The sequence below is a fragment of the Cherax quadricarinatus genome, chromosome 81 (assembly GCF_038502225.1).
Source record: "Cherax quadricarinatus isolate ZL_2023a chromosome 81, ASM3850222v1, whole genome shotgun sequence".
Lineage (NCBI taxonomy): Eukaryota > Metazoa > Arthropoda > Malacostraca > Decapoda > Parastacidae > Cherax > Cherax quadricarinatus.
Genome location: NC_091372.1, coordinates 16755266 through 16764682, shown reverse-complemented (window position 1 = coordinate 16764682; position 9417 = coordinate 16755266).

Genomic DNA, 9417 nt, shown 5'->3' with positions numbered 1-9417 from the left:
GGCTCCCACCACTTAAGGCGGTAGAACACACAACACCGGCTCCCACCACTTAAGGCGGTAGAACACACAACACTGGCTCCCACCACTTAAGGCGGTAGAACACACAACACCGGCTCCCACCACTTAAGGCGGTAGAACACACAACACCGGCTCCCACCACTTAAGGCGGTAGAACACACAACACCGGCTCCCACCACTTAAGGCGGTAGAACACACAACACCGGCTCCCACCACTTAAGGCGGTAGAACACACAACACCGGCTCCCACCACTTAAGGCGGTAGAACACACAACACCGGCTCCCACCACTTAAGGCGGTAGAACACACAACACTGGCTCCCACCACTTAAGGCGGTAGAACACACAACACCGGCTCCCACCACTTAAGGCGGTAGAACACACAACACCGGCTCCCACCACTTAAGGCGGTAGAACACACAACACCGGCTCCCACCACTTAAGGCGGTAGAACACACAACACCGGCTCCCACCACTTAAGGCGGTAGAACACACAACACCGGCTCCCACCACTTAAGGCGGTAGAACACACAACACCGGCTCCCACCACTTAAGGCGGTAGAACACACAACACTGGCTCCCACCACTTAAGGCGGTAGAACACACAACACTGGCTCCCACCACTTAGGGCGGTAGAACACACAACACTGGCTCCCACCACTTAGAACACACAACACTGGCTCCCACCACTTAAGGCGGTAGAACACACAACACCGGCTCCCACCACTTAAGGCGGTAGAACACACAACACAGGCTCCCACCACTTAGGGCGGTAAAACACACAACACCGGCTCCCACCACTTAAGGCAGTAAAACACACAACACTGGCTCCCACCACTTAGGGCGGTAAAACACACAACACCGGCTCCCACCACTTAGGGCGGTAAAACACACAACACTGGCTCCCACCACTTAAGGCGGTAGAACACACAACACCGGCTCCCACCACTTAGGGCGGTAAAACACACAACACTGGCTCCCACCACTTAGGGCGGTAAAACACACAACACTGGCTCCCACCACTTAAGGCAGTAAAACACACAACACTGGCTCCCACCACTTAGGGCGGTAAAACACAGAACACCGGCTCCCACCACTTAAGGCAGTAAAACACACAACACTGGCTCCCACCACTTAGGGCGGTAGAACACACAACACTGGCTCCCACCACTTACTTAGGGCAGTAGAACACACAACACTGGCTGCCACCACTTACTTAGGGTGGTAGAACACAACACTGGCTGCCACCACTTACTTAAGGCGGTAGAACACACAACACTGGCTCCCACCACTTACTTAGGGCAGTAGAACACACAACACTGGTTCCCACCACTTAAGGCGGTAGAACACACAACACTGGCTCCCACCACTTAAGGCGGTAGAACACACAACACTGGCTCCCACCACTTAAGGCGGTAGAACACACAACACTGGCTCCCACCACTTAAGGCGGTAGAACACACAACACTGGCTCCCACCACTTAAGGCGGTAGAACACACAACACTGGCTCCCACCACTTAAGGCGGTAGAACACACAACACTGGCTCCCACCACTTAAGGCGGTAGAACACACAACACCGGCTCCCACCACTTAAGGCGGTAGAACACACAACACTGGCTCCCACCACTTAAGGCGGTAGAACACACAACACTGGCTCCCACCACTTAAGGCGGTAGAACACACAACACCGGCTCCCACCACTTAAGGCGGTAGAACACACAACACCGGCTCCCACCACTTAAGGCGGTAAAACACACAACACCGGCTCCCACCACTTAAGGCGGTAGAACACACAACACCGGCTCCCACCACTTAAGGCGGTAGAACACACAACACCGGCTCCCACCACTTAAGGCGGTAGAACACACACCACCGGCTCCCACCAGTTAAGGCGGTAGAACACACAAAACCGGCTCCCACCACTTAAGGCGGTAGAACACACAACACCGGCTCCCACCACTTAAGGCGGTAGAACACACAACACCGGCTCCCACCACTTAAGGCGGTAGAACACACAACACCGGCTCCCACCACTTAAGGCGGTAGAACACACAACACCGGCTCCCACCACTTAAGGCTCCCACCACTTAAGGCAGTAGAACACACAACACTGGCTCCCACCACTTAAGGTAGAACACACAACACCGGCTCCCACCACTTAAGGCGGTAGAACACACAACACTGGCTCCCACCACTTAAGGCGGTAGAACACACAACACCGGCTCCCACCACTTAAGGCAGTAGAACACACAACACCGGCTCCCACCACTTAAGGCAGTAGAACACACAACACCGGCTCCCACCACTTAAGGCGGTAGAACACACAACACCGGCTCCCACCACTTAAGGCAGTAGAACACACAACACCGGCTCCCACCACTTAAGGCGGTAGAACACACAACACCGGCTCCCACCACTTAAGGCGGTAGAACACACAACACCGGCTCCCACCACTTAAGGCAGTAGAACACACAACACCGGCTCCCACCACTTAAGGCAGTAGAACACACAACACCGGCTCCCACCACTTAAGGCAGTAGAACACACAACACCGGCTCCCACCACTTAAGGCGGTAGAACACACAACACCGGCTCCCACCACTTAAGGCAGTAGAACACACAACACCGGCTCCCACCACTTAAGGCAGTAGAACACACAACACCGGCTCCCACCACTTAAGGCAGTAGAACACACAACACCGGCTCCCACCACTTAAGGCGGTAGAACACACAACACCGGCTCCCACCACTTAAGGCAGTAGAACACACAACACCGGCTCCCACCACTTAAGGCAGTAGAACACACAACACCGGCTCCCACCACTTAAGGCAGTAGAACACACAACACCGGCTCCCACCACTTAAGGCAGTAGAACACACAACACCGGCTCCCACCACTTAAGGCAGTAGAACACACAACACCGGCTCCCACCACTTAAGGCGGTAGAACACACAACACCGGCTCCCACCACTTAAGGCGGTAGAACACACAACACCGGCTCCCACCACTTAAGGCGGTAGAACACACAACACCGGCTCCCACCACTTAAGGCGGTAGAACACACAACACTGGCTCCCACCACTTAAGGCGGTAGAACACACAACACTGGCTCCCACCACTTAAGGCGGTAGAACACACAACACTGGCTCCCACCACTTAAGGCGGTAGAACACACAACACCGGCTCCCACCACTTAAGGCGGTAGAACACACAACACTGGCTCCCACCACTTAAGGCGGTAGAACACACAACACTGGCTCCCACCACTTAAGGCGGTAGAACACACAACACCGGCTCCCACCACTTAAGGCGGTAGAACACACAACACCGGCTCCCACCACTTAAGGCGGTAGAACACACAACACTGGCTCCCACCACTTAAGGCGGTAGAACACACAACACCGGCTCCCACCACTTAAGGCGGTAGAACACACAACACCGGCTCCCACCACTTAAGGCGGTAGAACACACAACACTGGCTCCCACCACTTAAGGCGGTAGAACACACAACACTGGCTCCCACCACTTAAGGCGGTAGAACACACAACACTGGCTCCCACCACTTATGGCGGTAGAACACACAACACAGGCTCCCTCCACTTAGGGCGGTAGAACACACAACACTGGCTCCCACCACTTAAGGCGGTAGAACACACAACACCGGCTCCCACCACTTAAGGCGGTAGAACACACAACACAGGCTCCCACCACTTAAGGCGGTAGAACACACAACACCGGCTCCCACCACTTAGGGCGGGCTAGGGCGGTAAAACACACAACACCGGCTCCCACCACTTAAGGCGGTAGAACACACAACACTGGCTCCCACCACTTATGGCGGTAGAACACACAACACAGGCTCCCACCACTTAGGGCGGTAAAACACACAACACCGGCTCCCACCACTTAAGGCAGTAAAACACACAACACTGGCTCCCACCACTTAAGGCGGTAAAACACACAACACTGGCTCCCACCACTTAGGGCGGTAAAACACACAACACTGGCTCCCACCACTTAAGGCGGTAGAACACACAACACTGGCTCCCACCACTTAGGGCGGTAGAACACACAACACTGGCTCCCACCACTTAGGGCGGTAAAACACACAACACTGGCTCCCACCACTTAGGGCGGTAAAACACACAACACTGGCTCCCACCACTTAGGGCGGTAAAACACACAACACTGGCTCCCACCACTTAAGGCGGTAGAACACACAACACTGGCTCCCACCACTTAAGGCGGTAGAACACACAACACTGGCTCCCACCACTTACTTAGGGCGGTAGAACACACAACACTGGCTCCCACCACTTAAGGCGGTAGAACACACAACACTGGCTGCCACCACTTAAGGCGGTAGAACACACAACACTGGCTCCCACCACTTAAGGCGGTAGAACACACAACACTGGCTCCCACCACTTAAGGCGGTAGAACACACAACACTGGCTCCCACCACTTAAGGCGGTAGAACACACAACACCGGCTCCCACCACTTAAGGCTTAGAACACACAACACCGGCTCCCACCACTTAAGGCGGTAGAACACACAACACTGGCTCCCACCACTTAAGGCTAGAACACCACCACTTAAGGCGGTAGAACACACAACACCGGCTCCCACCACTTAAGGCGGTAGAACACACAACACCGGCGGCGGTAGAACACACAACACCGGCTCCCACCACTTAAGGCGGTAGAACACACAACACCGGCTCCCACCACTTAGGGCGGTAAAACACACAACACTGGCTCCCACCACTTAAGGCGGTAGAACACACAACACCGGCTCCCACCACTTAGGGCGGTAAAACACACAACACCGGCTCCCACCACTTAAGGCAGTAAAACACACAACACTGGCTCCCACCACTTAAGGCGGTAGAACACACAACACCGGCTCCCACCACTTAAGGCAGTAGAACACACAACACTGGCTCCCACCACTTAAGGCGGTAGAACACACAACACTGGCTCCCACCACTTAAGGCGGTAGAACACACAACACTGGCTCCCACCACTTAAGGCGGTAGAACACACAACACTGGCTCCCACCACTTAAGGCGGTAGAACACACAACACTGGCTCCCACCACTTAAGGCGGTAGAACACACAACACCGGCTCCCACCACTTACTTAGGGCGGTAGAACACACAACACCGGCTCCCACCACTTAGGGCGGTAAAACACACAACACTGACTGCCACCACTTACTTCCCTCCCACATTATTTTTCTACCTTGATACTATCAAACAGAAGTTGGGCAGACAATTCAGATGTGTGGTAGTTAAATTGTTACTGTACTTATAAGAACTTACTAAAATCTACAATAATTTATAAAGAATAATCAGAAAAAATTATACGTTCGTAGTAATTTTGTTCTTTCAGAAGCAAGTGGTCAGTTGTTTTAAAATATTTTGGGGAGCAGACAACTCGTCTCTGTGATAAATGGCTTTGAAAACCGACTAGTTGAAGATTGAGACACTTATCCATCATATGGGAATTTTTATTATGGAAACGTTTCGCCACACAGTGGCTTCATCAGTCCAATACAAAGTAGAAATTGGTTAGGAGAGGAGGAGTTTGAGGTAATCAATCCCTGAATACAGTATATAAGCCACTTCTCCGATTCCAGGCTGAGGGACTGGTTACCTCAAACTCCTCCTCTCCTAACCCATTTCTACTTTGTATTGGACTGATGAAGCCACTGTGTAGCGAGACATTTCCTCAATAAACATTCCCATATGTTTCATAAATGTCTCAATCTTCTAAAAACTCTTTGATTTTTTTTCTACGTAAGACTCTTCAGCCGCGGCTCTTAAATCAAGAATTTAGTATTCAGCTTTCTCTTATAAGCATTTGTGGGAAATTTAAAACACTGCGGTGGCTCATTGGTCGGTTGAGAGCCACAGATGGGGAGATATATTTTTATTATAAGAGAGAAGCGGTAAGCCCGTAGGGTTATACAGCTCCTGTGGAGGGGTGATGTGGAATGTATTCAGGCTTAATTCGGGGAACTGGAGCACAGATCCAATTCTCTAGATCAAGAGCCCCTCACCGGCGTCAAGGAACCTTCTTTCAGGGGAGATGGAAGGAATACGTGAGAAAATAGGAATGAGAAATAACTGACAAGGAGGAAATAACAAAAGGGAGCTATGTTATAGTACTGGATGTAATTACGAATTTCTTCGTAATGGAGTTTGCTTAGGAAGGAGCAGTTCTAGATGTGATGAACGGTTTATGGTATATAAGCCACCTCTCTGGCCCTATGTTGTACTTCCTACAAGTGTGATGGACTTGAACACATCGATTCCAGGTTGAGGGACCGATTACCTAAAACTACTCCTCTCCTTATACCTTCCTGCTTTGTATAAGACTGATGAAGCCACTGTGTGTCGAAACGTTTCTTCATTAAAGATTCACTTACGTTGCGTAAGTGTCTCAATTCTTCAGTTCTTCGAGATAGTCAGCCTAAAACTGTCAAATTTCTTTGTAAATGAAACTAGGTTTCTTTGAGTCCCTTCGTGAGCCAAGAAAAATATATGAGTTCAACGGTGCTATGACTGAGAAATTCCTAAACGTGGATGATGGGCATAAACAAGGGTGATATTAGTAAAGTAAGAACCAGAAATAATGGCTTTAAGTTTTCGAACAGAGTTGTGGATACATGGAACAATCTTCCGAGTAGGGTGATCGAAGCTAGGACCTTGGGTACCTTTAAAATGAGATTGGACAAATATGGGAGTGGGAGCGGCTGGGTTTGATTGGTGTCGTGGGTACGGGAGTAAATTCTTGGGTAACTTTGGGTAAGGGTCGTTTTGATATGGACCTGTATTGTATGGGCCAGTAGGCCTTCTGCAGTGTTCCTCCATTCTTATGTTCCTACAATCTTAAACATTCCAGCGTAATAAGATTCTTAGTGTTTATTCTCTAATATATATAGAAGGTATATGACAGGATGTTACATTTAATATTTTTAGACAAATTTAAAAAAACTCCTTCCATCTCAGTGCAAAGAAAAGGAATAGTACAGAGTGGTGCACATGACTCCAAAACAGAGATTTAAAACTGGTCATAGGAGGCATTAAAAAGTAATGGTTTATGAACTTATTTCACGTTTTCTTCAGTTAAAACTGACAAATTGTGGCTTACACAATGGTACAGTAACATGAACTTTCAACTGAACAAAAAGAAAAACTTGCATTTTAGGTTTGAAGTCGATCAGAAGTTGCATTCCCAAGTTATCACTAGGAAAAAATATCCAATATTTTTTTTTAATAAAACTGACCAGTTTTTTCCTATACACAAAAAAACCCGAACTTTTTTTGTATACAGGATTCACCAATGTTTAAAATTTGAATGAGTGATGTATCGGATATCTGCATCCACATCCGCATCCACAGAACATCCACACAATTTCTTACATCCGCATCCGTGTCTGCATCCGCATTTTACCGTAAACAGATATCCGCATGTGCAACCGCATCCGTGTCTGCATCCGCATTTTACCGCAAACAGATATCCGCATGTGCGTCCGCATCCGTGTCTGCATCCGCATTTTACCGTAAACAGATATCCGCATGTGCATCCGCATCCGTGTCTGCATCCGCATTTTACCGTAAACAGATATCCGCATGTGCATCCGCATCCGTGTCTGCATCCGCATTTTACCGCAAACAGATATCCGCATGTGCGTCCGCATCCGTGTCTGCATCCGCATTTTACTGCAAACAGATATCCGCATGTACATCCGCATCCGTGTCTGCATCTGCATTTTACCGCAAACAGATATCCGCATGTGCATCCACATCCGAATCCGTGGAACATCCGCACAATTTCTTACATCCGCATCCACATCTGCAAAATAATTAAGACATCTTCACACATCTACATCTGCGGATATCTAAGTTTTCACATCCGATACATCTCTAGTTTGAATCCTATCTGAAGGAAGACTTCTCAGGTAGCTGAATGGAAATTAAAATCATTGTTGGATCTACAAAACTGTGAAGCCGGACATTTTCAGTACTGGAGTCAGAGCTGCAGATCCAGTATGATAAGCGATTTATATACATATCTGGAGAGGGTTTCGGCCTCGTGGTGAATCAGGGTCTGATCAACTAGGCTGTTACTGCTGGCCACATGCAAACTAACGTACGGAGCACAGCCCGGCTGGTCAGGTACTGACTTTAGGTGCCTTCTTGAAGACAGCCAGGGGTCTATTGGTAATCCCCTTTATGTATGCTGGGAGGCAGTTGAACAGTTTTGGGCCCCTGACACTTACTGTGTTGTTTCTCAGTGTAGTTCCGTGTTCGATTCTCGGAAAGGGTGGAAACATTGGGCGTGTTTCCTTATACCGGTTGTCCATGTTCACTCATCAGAAAAGTGGGTACCTGGGTGTTAGTCGCATCCTGGGTGTTAGTCGCATCCTGGGTGTTAGTCGCATCCTGGGACAAAACTGACCTAATTTGAGGGAAATGCTCAGCATAACAAGGGACTTTCTATATAGTAATATGTCGCTGATGTCAGCTATGATCTGTATACCTTGTACATGTACTTGTATACCTTGTATATGTACTTGTATACCTTGTATATGTACTTGTATACCTTGTACATGTACTTGTATGCCTTGTACATGTACTTGTATACCTTGTACATGTACTTGTATACCTTGTACATGTACTTGTATACCTTGTACATGTACTTGTAGTAAATTAAGATATTATTATTAAGTAATAACTGGGACTGATCCCCTAAATGACTATCACCAGCTACCAGACATATATTATTGCAATACTTCTCAACGTACTAATTTTTAACAGGCAAGGCGACCCGAGGAAAAGAAACAATTTCACAATCATTCACTCCTTCCCTGTCTTGCTAGAGGAGTGCCGACATTTGAGTTTACAAATGCAAATATCCCCTTCACTCCTTCAGAGTGCAAGCACTGTACCTCACACCTCCAAGACTCACACCTGGCTAACCTGTTTTCTCGAATCCCATTATGTTACCATGCTCACACTCCAACAGAACATGAAATTATCAATACCACTACCTCCACTCACTCCTTACATGCTCACAATCGCCTGCTGGATGTTTAAGCCCCTGGCATACCAAGCCACCTTTATCCCCCTCTCTCTACCCCTTTCTCGGTCGATCTCTACCCCGCCTCCTCTAATACAGATTATTACGCCCTTCAAGTTATCCTATTTTGTTCCATCCTCTCTAAATATCCAAACCTCTTCAACATCCCATAAATACTAGTATAATATGTTCCAGGACCTCTCATTGACACACTGGTATGAAGATAACTCAAACATAGAAGACTGAAGCTTACGACGATGTTTCGGTCTGGTTTGGATCATTAACTAGTTACACAGAAGCGTGAAGG